Raw genomic sequence first — 14,270 nt, 5'->3', positions numbered from 1 at the left:
TCTTTCTTCTTCTTCTTTCTTCTTCTTTGGGATTCTTGGACTTTCATTTTGTATTATTTTGTTTTAAAATTTGTTTTCAATTTAGTGGTCCTTTTGTTTTCATTTGTTCTGATCTTTGTTTACATTTTCTGGTCTCTGACCTCATCAGAATCATCTAGGGTGAAACTTAAGTAGGTCATTATTGATATACTTGACTCAGCCCACTCATACAACAACTCTGCATTGAGTAAAATGACTAGAAGGAAAAAATCACCGTTAAAGAAAGGAGCAGAAATAATACTTTCTATCACAGAGTTACAGAATATGGATTACAACTCAATGTCACAAAGCCAATTCAGAAGCACAATTACAAAGCTACTGGTGACTGGAAAAAAAGCATGAATGATTCTACACACTTCATGACTGCAGAATTTAGATATAATCAGTACAAAATTAAAAATCAATTAGGAGAGAGGTGGGGCAAGGTGGCAGAAGAGTAGGGTCCCCAAGTCACCTGTCCCCAGCAAATTACCTAGATAACTTTCAAATCATCCTGAAAACCTATGAATTCGGCTTGAGATTTAAAGAGGGAACAGCTAGAATGTTACAGTGAGAAGAGTTCGGCTTCTACAAGGTAGGAAGATGGGGTGGGGTGGTTAGAAATAAAGAAACAAGGGATCCCTGGGTGGCGCAGCAGTTTAGCGCCTGCCTTTGGCCCGGGGCGTGATCCTGGAGACCCAGGATCGAATCCCACGTCGGGCTCCCGGTGCATGCAGCCTGCTTCTCCCTCTGCCTATGTCTCTGCCTCTCTCTCTCTCTCTCTCTCTCTCTCTCTCTCTCTCTGTGACTATCATAAATAAATAAAAATTAAAAAAAAAATAAAGAAACGAAAGGCATCCAAGGGGGAAGGGCCCTGTGAGGAGCCCAGCTAAGGCGACAGGGCTAGTGCCCCCAGGACAGGAGAGCCCAGCCCCGGAGAAGCAGGAGCTTCATCAATCTTCCCGGACAGGATGAGCACTGGGTGTTATTCTGTATGTTGGCAAATTGAACACCAATAAAAAATAAATTTATTATTAAAAAAAAAAATCTTCCCGGAGGGAAGGTGCTCACAGGGAGTTGGAGCAGAATCCCAGGAGGGCGGGGATGCCCTCAGGTTCCCAGGGGCACTAACAGACACCTGCACCCCAGGGAGAGTGCGCCACACCCCACAGCCCAGCTCCCTAAAGGGCTGCAGCGCGCACTGGGCTGGACCTGGGAGAAGCAGCTCCCAGGCGGCTTGGGCGGCGGCTTCGGGGGGAGGGAGCTGCGTGCCCCGGAGCACAATTCCACCAGCACAGGCCCAGAAGCCTAGGGCGCCGGGGGACACAGCCGAAGATCCGGCGCTCCCCCCAAGACAGGCAAAGGCCAGGAGGGCATAGGACAGCAAGGCGGCCTGAGCTGTGCAGATCAGTGGCCCCCACCCCCAGAGCATCCAGGCCCTGCAGACTAAGAGCTCCTTAGTTACTGCAGGAGCTAAATCCAGAGCTCCAGAACTGGCCGCCACCACTGTTGTCGTTCCTCCTGGGGCCCACAGGATAAACAACCCCCAACGAGCCTCTCAGTGGCCTCACTGGATAAACAGGTTAAATATCTTTCACTGAGCCCTGCACCAGGCAGGGGACTGAGCAGCTCCCCCAAGTGCTAACACCTGAAAAACAGCACAGCAGGCCCCTCCCCAAGAAGACCAGCTAGACCGACAAGGGAAATACAAATTATTGACCAAGCAACACTGGAAACTTCCAGAGGAAGTCAAGGGATTTACAGTATACAGAGGATACTCCCCCTTGTTTTTTGTTTTTTTATTTCTGTTGCTTCCCCCCCCCTTTTTCTTTCTTTCTTTTTTCTTTTCTTCTCTTTTTTTTTTTTTCTTTTTTCTTTTTTTCTTTTTCTTTTCCTCTATCTCTTCTCCCCTTTTCTCCTTTTCCCAATACAACGTGTTTTTGGCCACTCTGTACTGAATAAAAGGAAAACCTCACCTCAAAAAAAAGAATCAGAAACAGTCCTCTCTCCCTCAGTTACAAAATTTGGATTACAATTCAATGTCAGAAAGCCAATTCAGAAGCACTATTATAAAGCTACCGGTGGCTCTAGAAAAAAGCATAAAGGACTCAAGACACTTCATGACTGCAGAATTTAGATCTAATCAGGCAGAAATTAAAATCAATTAAATGAGATGCAATCCAAAATAGATGTCCTAATGACGAGGGTTAACGAGGTAGAAGAACGAGTGAGTGACACAGAAGACAAGTAGATGGCAAAGAGGGAAACTGAGGAAAAAGAGACAAACAATTAAAAGATCATTAGGATAGATTAAGGGAAATTAGTGACAGCATAAGGAAGAAAAATCAACATTTAATTGGGATTCCCAAGGGCGCCGAAAAGGACAGAGGTTCAGAATATGTATTTGAACAAATCATAGCTGAAAACTTTCCTAATCTGGGAAAGGAAACAGGCATTCAGATCCAGGAAATAGAGAGATCCCCCCCTAAAATCAATAAAAACCGTTCAACACCTAGACATATAATAGCTAACCTTGCAAATTCCGAAGATAAAGAGAAGATCCTTAAAGCAGCAAGACACAAGAAAGACTTTTATGGGGAGGACTATTAGGGTAACAGCAAACCTCTCCAGGGACCTGGAAGGCCAGAAAGGGCTGGCAAGATGTATTCAGGGTCCTAAATGAGAAGAACATGCAACCAAGAATACTTTATCCAGCAAGGCTCTCATTCAAAATGGAAGGAGAGATACAGAGCTTCCAAGACAGGAAGGAACTGAAAGAATATGTGACCTCCAAACCAGCTCTGCAAGAAATTTTAAGGGGGACTCTTAAAATTCCCCTTTAAGAAGAAGTCCAGGGAACAATCCACAAAAACAGGGACTGAATAGATATCATGATGACACTAAACTCATATCTGTCAATAGTAACTCTGAACATGAACGGGCTTAATGACCCCATCAAAAGGCGCAGGGTTTCAGACTGGATAAAAAAGCAGGACCCATCTATCTGCTGTCTATAAGAGACTCATTTTAGACAGAAGGACACCTACAGCCTGAAAATAAAAGGTTGGAGAATCATTGACCAATCAAATGGTCCTCAAAAGAAAGCAGGGGTAGCCATCCTTATATCAGATAAACTAAAATTTACCCCGAAGACTGTAGTGAGATTTGAAGCGGGACACTATATCATACTTAAAGGATCTATCCAACAAGAGGACTTAACAATCCTCAATATATATGCCCCGAATGTGGGAGCTGCAAATATATCAATCAATTAATAATCAAAGTGAAGAAATACTTAGATAATAATACACTTATACTTGGTGACTTCAATCTAGCTCTTTCTATACTCGATAGGTCTTCTAAGCACAACATCTCCAAAGAAACGAGAGCTTTAAATGATACACTGGACCAGATAGCTTTCACAGATATCTACAGAACTTTACATCCAAACTCAACTGGATACACATTCTTCTCAAGTGCACATGGAACTTTCTCCAGAATAGACCATATACTGGGTCACAAATCGGGTCTGAACCGAGACCAAAAGACTGGGATTGTCCCCTGCAGATTCTCACACCATAATGCCTTGAAATTAGAACTAAATCACAACAAGAAGTTTGGAAGGACTTCAAACACGTGGAGGTTAAGGACCATCCTGCTAAAAGATGAAAGGGTCAACCAGGAAATTAAGGAAGAATTAAAAACATTCATGGAAACTAATGAGAATGAAGATACAACCGTTCAAAATCTTTGGGATGCAGCAAAAGCAGTCCCAAGGGGGAAATACATCGCAATAAAAGCATCCATTCAAAAACTGGAAAGAACTCAAATACAGAAGCTAACCTTACACATAAAGGTCTAGAGAAAAAACAGCAAATAGATCCTACACCCAGCAGAAGAAGAGAGTTAATAAAGATTCGAGCAGAACTCAACGAAATCGAGACCAGAAGAACTGTGGAACAGATAAACAGAACCAGGAGTTGGTTCTTTGAAAGAATTAATAAGAGAGATAAACCATTAGCCAGCCTTATTTAAAAAGAAGAGAGAGAAGACTCAAATTAATAAAGTCATGAATGAGAAAGGAGAGATCACTACCAACACCAAGGAAATACAAACGATTTTAAAAACATATTATGAACAGCTATACGCCAATAAATTAGGCAATCTAGAACAAATGGACGCATTTCGGGAAAGCCACAAACTACCAAAACTGGAACAGGAAGAAATAGAAAACCTGAACAGGCCAATAACCAGGGAGGAAATTGAAGCAGTCATCAAAAACCTCCCAAGACACCAGAGTCCAGGGCCAGATGGCTTCCCAGGGGAATTCTATCAAATGTTTAAAGAAGAAACCACACCTATTCTACTAAAACTGTTTGGAAAGATAGAAAGAGATGGAGTACTTCCAAACTTGTTCTATGAGGCCACCATCACCTTAATTCCAAAACCAGACAAAGACCCCACCAAAAAGGAGAATTACAGACCAATATCCCTGATGAACGTGGATGCAAAAATTCTCAACAAGATACTAGCCAATAGGACCCAACAGTACATTAAGAAAATTATTCACCATTACCAAGTAGGATTTATCCTCGGGACACAAGGCTGGTTCAACACTCATAAAACAATCAATGTGATTCATCATATCAGCAAGAGAAAAACCAAGAACCATATGATCCTCTCATTAGATGCAGAGAAAGCATTTGACAAAATACAGCATCCACTCCTGATCAAAACTCTTCAGAGTGTAGGGTTAGAGGGAACATTCCTCAACATCTTAAAAGCCATCTACAAAGAGCCCACAGCAAATATCATTCTCAATGGGGACGCACTGGGAGCCTTTCCCCTAAGATCAGGAACAAGACAGGGATGTCCATTCTCACCACTGCTATTCAACATAGTACTGGAAGTCCTAGCCTCAGCAATCAGACAACAAAAAGACATTAAAGGCATTCAAATTGGCAAAGAAGAAGTCAAACTCTCCCTCTTCGACGATGACATGATACTCTACATAAAAAACCCAAAAGCCTCCACCCCACGATTGCTAGAACTCACACATCAATTTGGCAGCATGGCAGGATACAAAATCAATGCCCAGAAGTCAGTGGCCTTTCTATACACTAACAATGAGACTGAAGAAAGAGAAATTAAGGAATCAATTCCATTTACAATTGCACCCAAAAGCATAAGATACCTAGGAATAAACCTAACCAAAGAGGTAATGGATCTATACCCTAAAAACTATAGAACACTTCTGAAAGAAATTGAGGAAGACACACAGTGATGGAAAAATGTTCCATTCTCATGGATTGGCCGAATTAAATTGTGAAAATGTCAATGTTACCCAGGGCAATTTACACGTTTAATGCAATCCCTATCAAATACCATGGACTTTCTTCAGAGAGTTAGAACAAATTATTTTAAGATTTGTGTGGAATCAGAAAGACCCGAATAGCCAGGAGAATTTTAAAAAAGAAAACCATTTCTGGGGGCATCACAATGCCAGATTTCAGGTTGTACTACAAAGCTGTGGTCATCAAGACAGTGTGGTACTGGCACAAAAACAGTCACATAGATCAATGGAACAGAATAGAGAACCCAGAAGTGGTCCCTTAACTTTATGGTCAACCAATGTCGATAAAGGAGGAAAGACTATCCACTGGAAGAAAGACAGTCTCTTCAATAAATGGTGCTGGGAAAATTGGACAGCAACATGGAGAAGAATGAAACTAGACCATTCTGTTGCTCCATACACAAAGATAAACTCAAAATGGATGAAAGATGTAAATGTGAGACAAGATTCCATCAAAATCCTAGAGGAGAACACAGGCAACACCCTTTTTGAACTCGGCCACAGTAACTTCTTGCAAGATACATCCACGAAGGCAAAAGAAACAAAAGCAAAAATGAACTATTGGGACTTCCTCAAGATAAGAAGCTTTTGCAGAGCAAAGGATACAGTCAACAAAACTAAAAGACAACTTACAGAATGGGAGAAGGAGAATTACAGACCAATATCCCTGATGAACTTGGATGCCAGAGTTTTCACCAAGATACTAGCCAAGAGGATCCAGCAATACATTAAGAGGAGTATTCACCATGACCAAGTGGGTTTTATTCCTGAGCTGCAGCAGTCGTTCAACATTCACAAATCAATGCGATATACCACATTAATAAAAGAGAATAAGAACCATATGATCCTCTCAATAGATGCAGAAAAAGCCTTTGATAATCCTACACATCCTTTCTTGATAAAAACCCTCCTCCATGTAGGGATCTAGAGAACACACCTTAACATCTAAAGACCATATACAAAAGAACTATAGTGAATATCATCCCCAACAAAGAAAAACTGAGAGCTTTTCCCCTGAGGTCAGGAACATGACAGAGATGTCCACTCTCACCATTGCTCTTAAACATAGTACTAGAAGTGCTAGCCTCAGCAATCAGAGAACAAAAGAAATAAAAGGCATCCAAATCAGCAAAGAAGAAGTCAAACTTTCACTCTTTGCAGATGACATGATACTCCATCTAGAAGACCCCAAGAACTTCACTCAAAAACTACTAGAACTTGCACAGGAATTCAGCAAAGTCACAAGATATAAAATTAATGCATATAAGTCAGTTATATTTCTATACACTAACAATGAGACAGAAGAATGAAAAATCAAGGAATCCATCCCATTTACAACTGCACCAAAAACCATAAAATACCTACGAATACACCTAGCCAAAGAGGTTAAGCAACTATACTGTGAAAAGTATAGAACACCTATGAGAGAAATTGAGGAAGACACAAAAAAGATGAAAAAATATCATATGCTCATGGATAGGAAGAATAAAGAATTTTTTAAATGCCTATGCTACCCAAAGCAATCTACACATCCAATGCAGTCCCTATCAAACATTTTTCACAGAGCTGAAACAAATAATCCTAAAATTTGTATGGAACCACAATATACACCCAAATAGCCAGAGGAATCCCCCCAAAAAAGAAAACTAAAGCTGGGGGTATCACAATGCCTGACTTCAAACAGTATTACAATGGTATAATCATCAAGACAGTGTGGTGCTGGCACAAAAACAGACACATAGATCACTGCAACAGAATGGAAAACCCAGAAATGTACTCTCAACTCTATGACCAAAGGAAAGAACATCCAATGGAAAAAGAGTCTCTTCAACAAATGGTGTTGGGAAAATTGGACAGCCACATGCAGAAGGAAACTGGACTATTTTGTCATACCATACACAAAAATAGGCTCAAAACAGATGAAAAACCTAAATGTGAGGCAAGAATCCATCAAAATCCTACAGAAGAACACAGGCAGCAACCTCTCTGACCTCAGCCACAGCAACTTCTTGTGAGACATGCCTCCTAAAACAAGGGAAACAAAGATAAAAATGAACTATTGGGACTTCATCAAGATAAAAAGCTGCACAGCAAAGGAAACTGTCAACAAAACTAAAAGACAACCTACAGAATGGGAGAAGATATTTGCAAATGACATATCAGATAAAGGGCTCACTCGTATCCAACATCCAGAAATAACTTATCAAACTCAACACCCAGAAAACAACAAATCCAGTCAAGAAATGGGCAGAATATATGAACAGACACTTCTCCAAAGAAAACATAGACATGGAAAACAAGCACATGAGAAAATGCTCTGCATTAACTGCCATCAGGGAAATACAAATAAAAACCACAATGAGATACCACCTCACACCAGTGAGAATGGGGAAAAGTAACAAGGCAGGAGACCACAAATGTTGGAGAGGATGCGGAGAAAGGGGAACCCTCTTGCACTGTTAGAGGGAATGTGAACTGGTACAGCCACTCTGGAAAACAGAGTGGAGGTTCCTCAAAAGGTTAAAAATGGAGCTACCCTTTGACCCAGCAATTGCACTACTAGGTATTTATACAAAGAATACAAACATAGGGATTTGAGGGGCCACATGCACCCCAGTGTTTAGAGCAGCACTATCCACAATAGCCAAACTGTGGTAAAAGCCCAGATGTCCACTGACAGATGAATGGATAAAGATGTAGTGTGTATATATGTATATATACACACACACACTACTCAACCATCAAAAAAGAATGAAATCTTGCCATTTGCAAAGTCATGGTTGGAGTATTGTTTGGCATTATGCTCCATGAAATAAGTCAGTCAGAGAGACAAATACCATATGATTTCACTCATATGTGGAATTTAAGAAACAAAACTAATAAACATAGAGGAAGGGAAGGAAAAATAAAATAAGATGAAAACAGAGAGTGATGCAAACCATAAGATACTCTTAACTATAGGAAACAAACTGAGAATTGTATGAATGGAGATGGGTGGGGGGAAGGGGTAATGGGTGATGGGCACTAAGGAGGGCACTTGATGTGAGGAGCACTGGGTGTCATATGCAACTGATGAATCACTAAATTCTACCCCTGAAACTAATAGTATACTATATTTGAACTAAGTTGAATTTAGATAAAAAATTTCTTTTAATTATAAGGATACTACTAGTTGGGCTTGAAAAACTGCCTAGAAGACACTAGAGAATCCCTTATGCATAAATAATATCACTAAAATCTAGTCAGGCCAAACTAAAAATCTCAAATAAACAATTCAACTTTACATCGAAAGCAACTGGAAGAAGAAAAATGATGTTTAAAGTTAGTAGAAGGAAAATAATAATAAAAATCAAAGTGGAAATCAATGAAATAGAGACTAACAATAGAAAAGGTCAATGAAACTAAGCAGTGGTTCTCTAAAAATATAAACAATATTGACAAACTGTTAGACTTACAAAAAAGAGAGAGAAGGCTCAGATAAAATCAGTAATAAAAGAGACACTACAATTTATGCCACAAGTCCAAAGTATCATAACAGACTACTGTGAACAATTATATGCCAACAAATTGGACAATCTAGAAACAATGGATAAATTCTTTAACAGTTACGATCTGGGGCACCTGGGTGGCTCAGTCAGTTAAGCATGCCGTTGGCTCAGATCATGATCTCAGTGTCCTGGGGTGGAGTTCCATGTCAGGCTTCCTGCTCAGTGGGGAGCTTACTTCTCTCTCTCTCTCCCCCATGCTTGTGCTCACTCTCTTTGCTCTCTCCCTCAAGTAAATAAACCTTTTTAAAAATTTTATGAAGGATGATCTGGGAGTAGTTATGTGCTGGGAGGATTCCAGAGTGGGGTGAGGAATGGAATGACACTGGGGCAGGGAGCAGTGTCCATGAGTGGGTGACAGCAAGTAAAAGAAGTAGGGGTGGGGGGACACTGAGGCAGGGAGCAATGTCCGTGGAGGGAGAGAGAACATTGAGTATGAAGGACCAGGGGCCAGAAGCACCAAGGTGAAATTAGGGGAGGCCCAGTCCAGTCCAGTCCTGGGCTGGGAGGGAGGTCAGCCTGAATCAAATGAGGAATGGAAAGCCTCTCCATGGTGCTAAGGACTTCTCAGCTACTTCACCAAGAGGCCTTTCCCAGCATGCAGCACTAGAGGTCTGCTACCTTCATAGTGTGATCTGGAAACCCTGACCATTTTGAACAGGCCAAGGCTTCAACCCAGGGTATTTGATGCCACTCCCTCACAGATGGCCCAACTCCATGATAGTTGAGCCCCTACCTCCATGCCAAGCGCTGAATGCATGCTGAGAACCCAGCTCTAAGAGAGGGTCCACTGCAGGAGCCCAGCAGTACCCTGTATGCTTTAGTGTCCTGGCCTGCAGGAATGACCTTAAGTGCAGCACATATGGTGCTCTGAGCTGGGCACATTTTAAGTGTGTCTTATATGTGTTAACTATACTATTGAGCACCCCTCTCAGGCAGCTCTGTCATGTCCTCATTTTAAGGATGAGATTGCTGAGGCTCAGGGATGATGGGAGTAGGAAGAGGAGACAGCTGGGTCCTTCTCTCTCTGGGCTATCCTTCCTGGTTGCCACTGTACAGGTGCTCACCTTCCTGCACTGGTGACCAGGCTTCCCTTGAAGACCCTGTGGCATAGGGGACTGCCACTCACAGAGCTGGGGTGACTTAGGCCAGATCTGTTACACACCTGAGATGATGATGGTGGTAACTATGGCAGGTACTGGATGCCAGGCACATCTGGAGGATGCTGTCTCTAGGGTGCACACAGGGTCCATGTGCATGTGCAGGCAGGTGCATGTGCAGCTTCCTGAGAGCAGAACCACACCTACCTGGGCCCCTCCCCTCCCCATGTGGCCACAGGCCCCCTTGCAAGGGTCCGTATGTCCAACTCTCTAAGGTGTTCAGCCCACGGCACCTGGTATGCTCAGAGGATTAGTCCCTAGAGAGGAAGAGGAGCTTCAGCACGAGCTGGCAGGCCCCTGCCATAAAGGCCTGAAGGAGGGAAAGTAGCCCAGATCCACTCCTGTCCTGCTTTCCACAGACATGTGTCAAAGCACTGATGACCTTCACTTGCCAAACCCAATGGCCACCCTCTATTTCCACCTCACCTGACCACATCACTGACTGCACCCTCTTCAGCCAAGGCTACTACTCCAACTCTCCATGACCTTTGGCCCTCTGCCTCCCTCGCATCTCAGTAGGTGTGTCCACGAGCATGCCACGGGCACCTGATCCAATCCCTGTACTCAGACCTCTGTCCTGCCCTCCAAATCTTCCCATCGGGACATTTGGGACAAACCTCACCCTTCACACAGCACACTCCTAAGTCTCAGTCTGAGGTGCCCAGAATGGGGCCTAGGAGCTTGGTCAGGAATCCCCCCTCCATCCTCCAGCCAAACCTCAGCAAGTCCTGCCAAGGCTTGCTTGACAACACATCTCCAATTATCCCAAGGTGTGCCTTCCCACCACACAGCTTCCAGCACTTCCCAACACTTCTCCAAGTTCTCTGTCCCCAGAGCCACCCTGCCTAGGGCCACTCGTGGCTCTGTCCCAGTCTGGAAACCCAACATAATCCCCCACCCTCCATCACAGCTCCTTCCACCGCTCTGCAGCACCCACTAATTGGGTGGTTGCTCCACTAGTAGCAAACTAGTCTGTGTATCCAGCCCCATGCCTGGCACTGAGTAGAGCCCAGTATGTGTTGAGTGCATGGATGGTGTACTCTGGTCTTAAATGGAGGAGAGTTTGAGTGGGTCAAACGCAGCAGGGACTGTGGGCAAAGCCTGGGGTGGGTGTTCAGGAGGAGACATGCTGCCCTTCCATGTGGAAGAAGGAGCAGCCACAAGGTTGGACAGGGCCTGAGACAGGCCACCTAGGGCCTACCATGACATCAGTATGGCAGGATGGGCAGAGAAGGGAGGCCTAACTATGTAGACTGGACATGTATAGAGGATTCCTCAGTGGCCTGGAAGGCCCAGGCCAGGGCTCACAGAAGGACTCAAAGCTAGTTTAGAGAAGCCCTGTGGAGGGAGCACCAGCATGGGAGATGCACTTCAGAAGTGAGGGATGGGTGTGAACCACACACCCCTCATGGCAGCCCACATGGTGCTAGGGCTACCCTGGTCTCCACCACACAGACACTTGCAGATGTACCACCTCAGTGCACACATGGCTCACCCTGGGCAGTTAGGAATGACAGGGCAACAGCCTCTGCGCTGACAAAGTCTCAGGGTGGCCTTTCACAAGGCCCTTCCCCTCTTAGGACCTCTCCCTGAAGCCCCCTTCTCAGCCCCAAAACACTGCAAACAGAAGGCAGGGTAATATGGAACACTTGCCTCAGCCCAAGTCAGTGACCAAGGAGCAGAAGCATGGAGGCAGGGGCTTTGTGACTCTGCAATCAGACACACACCCTGATCCAAGCACATCCTCTCCTTCTGGGTTCAAAGTGGGAGCCCCAGGAGACAGGCAGGCCTGGGAGGGGTTTGACAGCAGAGACATTCTTGGGGCTGCTCTGACACCCAGTGGTGATTCTCAGAACCAACTGCTCCAAGGAGAAGTGCAGCTGCTCCCCTGCAGGGAAGTGGGGCAGTAGGCAGAGAAAGAGGGAGAAGGGGTAGGGTGGAAGAGAGGGAGGGACAGCGGGAGAGGGCAGGAGAGGGTGGGAGAGGGTGGGAGAGGGTGTAGGAGGAAGTCTCTAGGCCAGTGGTTCTTAAGACTGGAACTTGAAGTGGAATAAACTTGGCTGACTTGCTCATTCAGGTCTGGGCTGAGCCAGAGTGTATTTCTAATAGATTCCTGGGGATTGCTGGTGGTCTGGGACAACACTGAGAACCACTAGTCTAGGAAAGAAATGGGAGTCGAAAAGGAACATCTGTGCTAGTGCTGCCTACAGGCTGGTTCTGTCATTACCATGCTATATTCCCATAGTGCTGGCCCCAAAGTCCTTCCGTGGTCCTTCCCATACATCTGCTGAGCAAATGTAGCCTCCCCATTTGGGCATGAGAGGTGGCTCTTGAGAACTGGGATGAACACCTTCCACAAGGACTCAAAGGTTCAGCCTCCCATTGTGCCTGATACACTTATCCTGTGCCCATGAGATGCTCACTTGGCCTTTGACAGGTCACCAAAAGGGCTCTGCCTAAGGGGCTGCTCAGGAACACCCAAGGCTCACGGTCCATTGGGAGATAATCCTGCTTGAGAAATGTCATCCAGATGATTAGGGCTCAGGCAAGGTGCCACTGACCTGATTTATCACTGGCCAGGCAGAGGAACAGAGAGCTGTGTGAAGCCAGTGCCAAACACCTGCCTCCCACTGTATCTCTCCCCTCCTCACTGTTTTGAGCTGGCAGAGGAAGAAAGGCTCCCTAGGATGTCAGTAGGCAGAGCAAGGGTTGAAGGGAGGTGCTATTGGCAGAGTGGAGAGGAAAGCATAAGTGTTCCAGGCAGGCAGGGCTTGGAGAAGCTGGGACCAGGGGTGGTGAGGCTGGAAGGAATGCCCTGGGGACTGGTGAAAGCGCAAAGACTGCAGTCCACCCTGGACCCCTCTGACCTTCCTGAGCCCCAGGAATATGCACTTGTCATCAGCACCTGGACACTGCAACCTCACTGTGCTACACACTATACCTCAGGTTAAAACACAGAGGTCCATTCCTCCCATTGGCTGAGGAGACACAGCAAGTCACACAGAAACAGGCAAGAATGTAGAACTCTCAGTGAAGGGAGGAGAAGGAACAATCAGGGGCCATGATGTCATCTGCCACAACGCCCAGTAAATACTTGATGGGATGAATGAGTTTAACAGATGGATGAAATGACTACATTCATTGCCAGAAAGAGTGACTGTCCTTCTCTAGGTCCAAATCTGCCCATTAATTGGGGAGTAGGGAAAGAAATTACTGAACAACAACAAAAAATCTGTGACCAAATGACATTTGTATTGTGTGAACCAATCATTTATATGTAATTTGCAACTACCTAATGTACTGATCAGTGAATACCCTGCAAATAAGGGTTCACAGAAACTGATTTCCATTGAGTGTCTAGGATAGTTAGGCATTATTATCTGCTGTTTACTGTATGTTCATCAGCAACTGCAGTCAAGGTACTTCTTCCTGAGCTTGGATTACAAAGTGGCCAGGGTGACGTGACCACTGGGATGTAAAAATTTTGAGGCACCAGGCAGGGGCTCCAGATGGAGGGGTCTGCGCCCTGCTGCCTTCAGGAGCCGCGGCCCCGGGAGCACGATTCCAGCAGCACAGGCCCTGGATCCCAGGGCGCCAAGCAGACACAGCCCAGGATCCTACACTCCCCCCAGGACAGGCAGAGGCGGAGAGAGCACAGGACAGCAAGGACTCTCCTGCAACAGGGTACTCCAATGCTGTGCAGATCAGTGTACCCGCACCACCCTAGGAGCATCTAGGCTAAAGTGGACTGGGAGACTGCATTAGTTACTGCAGGGAGCTGATTCCAGAGCTGGAGACCTGGCCACTACCAGTGTTGTTGTTCCTCCTTGTTTCACCATGTGCCTGAGGAGAGGTGAGGCCACAGGGGAACACAGGTCTCACGGGATAAACAGCTCACACTGAGCCCGGCACCCGGCAGGGGGCAGGGCAGCTCCCCCAGGTACACACACCTGAGAATCAGCACAGTAGGCTCCTCTCCCAGAAGACCAGCTGGAAGGACAGGGGAAGAGCAAGTTCTTAACCAACCGGTGCTAGAAAGCTCTAGGGAAAGGCAAGGGATTTACACTATATAAAACCAGAGGAGACCACTTTGATTTTTTTTTCTTCCTCTATCCAGTACAACTGGTTTTTATAGCAGGCTATAAAATTCCAATCTTTTTTCTCTTTTCCCACCTTAAGTACAATATTTTACCA

The 14,270-nt window shown here is 45.0% G+C and overlaps 1 long non-coding RNA gene across 3 annotated transcripts in view; it reads right to left on the bottom strand.

The window, feature by feature from the left end:
- The window catches only part of LOC111091129, a 137,718-nt gene extending 124,504 nt beyond the window's left edge, over nucleotides 1–13,214 (bottom strand). For 2 of the 3 annotated variants that reach the window (XR_005374007.1, XR_005374008.1), the window contains exon 1: nucleotides 13,018–13,078. This is a non-coding gene — a long non-coding RNA (uncharacterized LOC111091129). Of the gene's footprint in view, nucleotides 1–13,017 lie in introns of all 3 variants that reach the window. The other variant, XR_005374009.1, reaches the window with a different exon arrangement.
- Between the last annotated feature and the right edge of the window lie 1,056 nt (nucleotides 13,215–14,270).

This window comes from Canis lupus, chromosome 19 (genome assembly GCF_011100685.1).
Source record: "Canis lupus familiaris isolate Mischka breed German Shepherd chromosome 19, alternate assembly UU_Cfam_GSD_1.0, whole genome shotgun sequence".
Lineage (NCBI taxonomy): Eukaryota > Metazoa > Chordata > Mammalia > Carnivora > Canidae > Canis > Canis lupus.
This window is presented reverse-complemented; position numbering and strand designations above follow the sequence as displayed.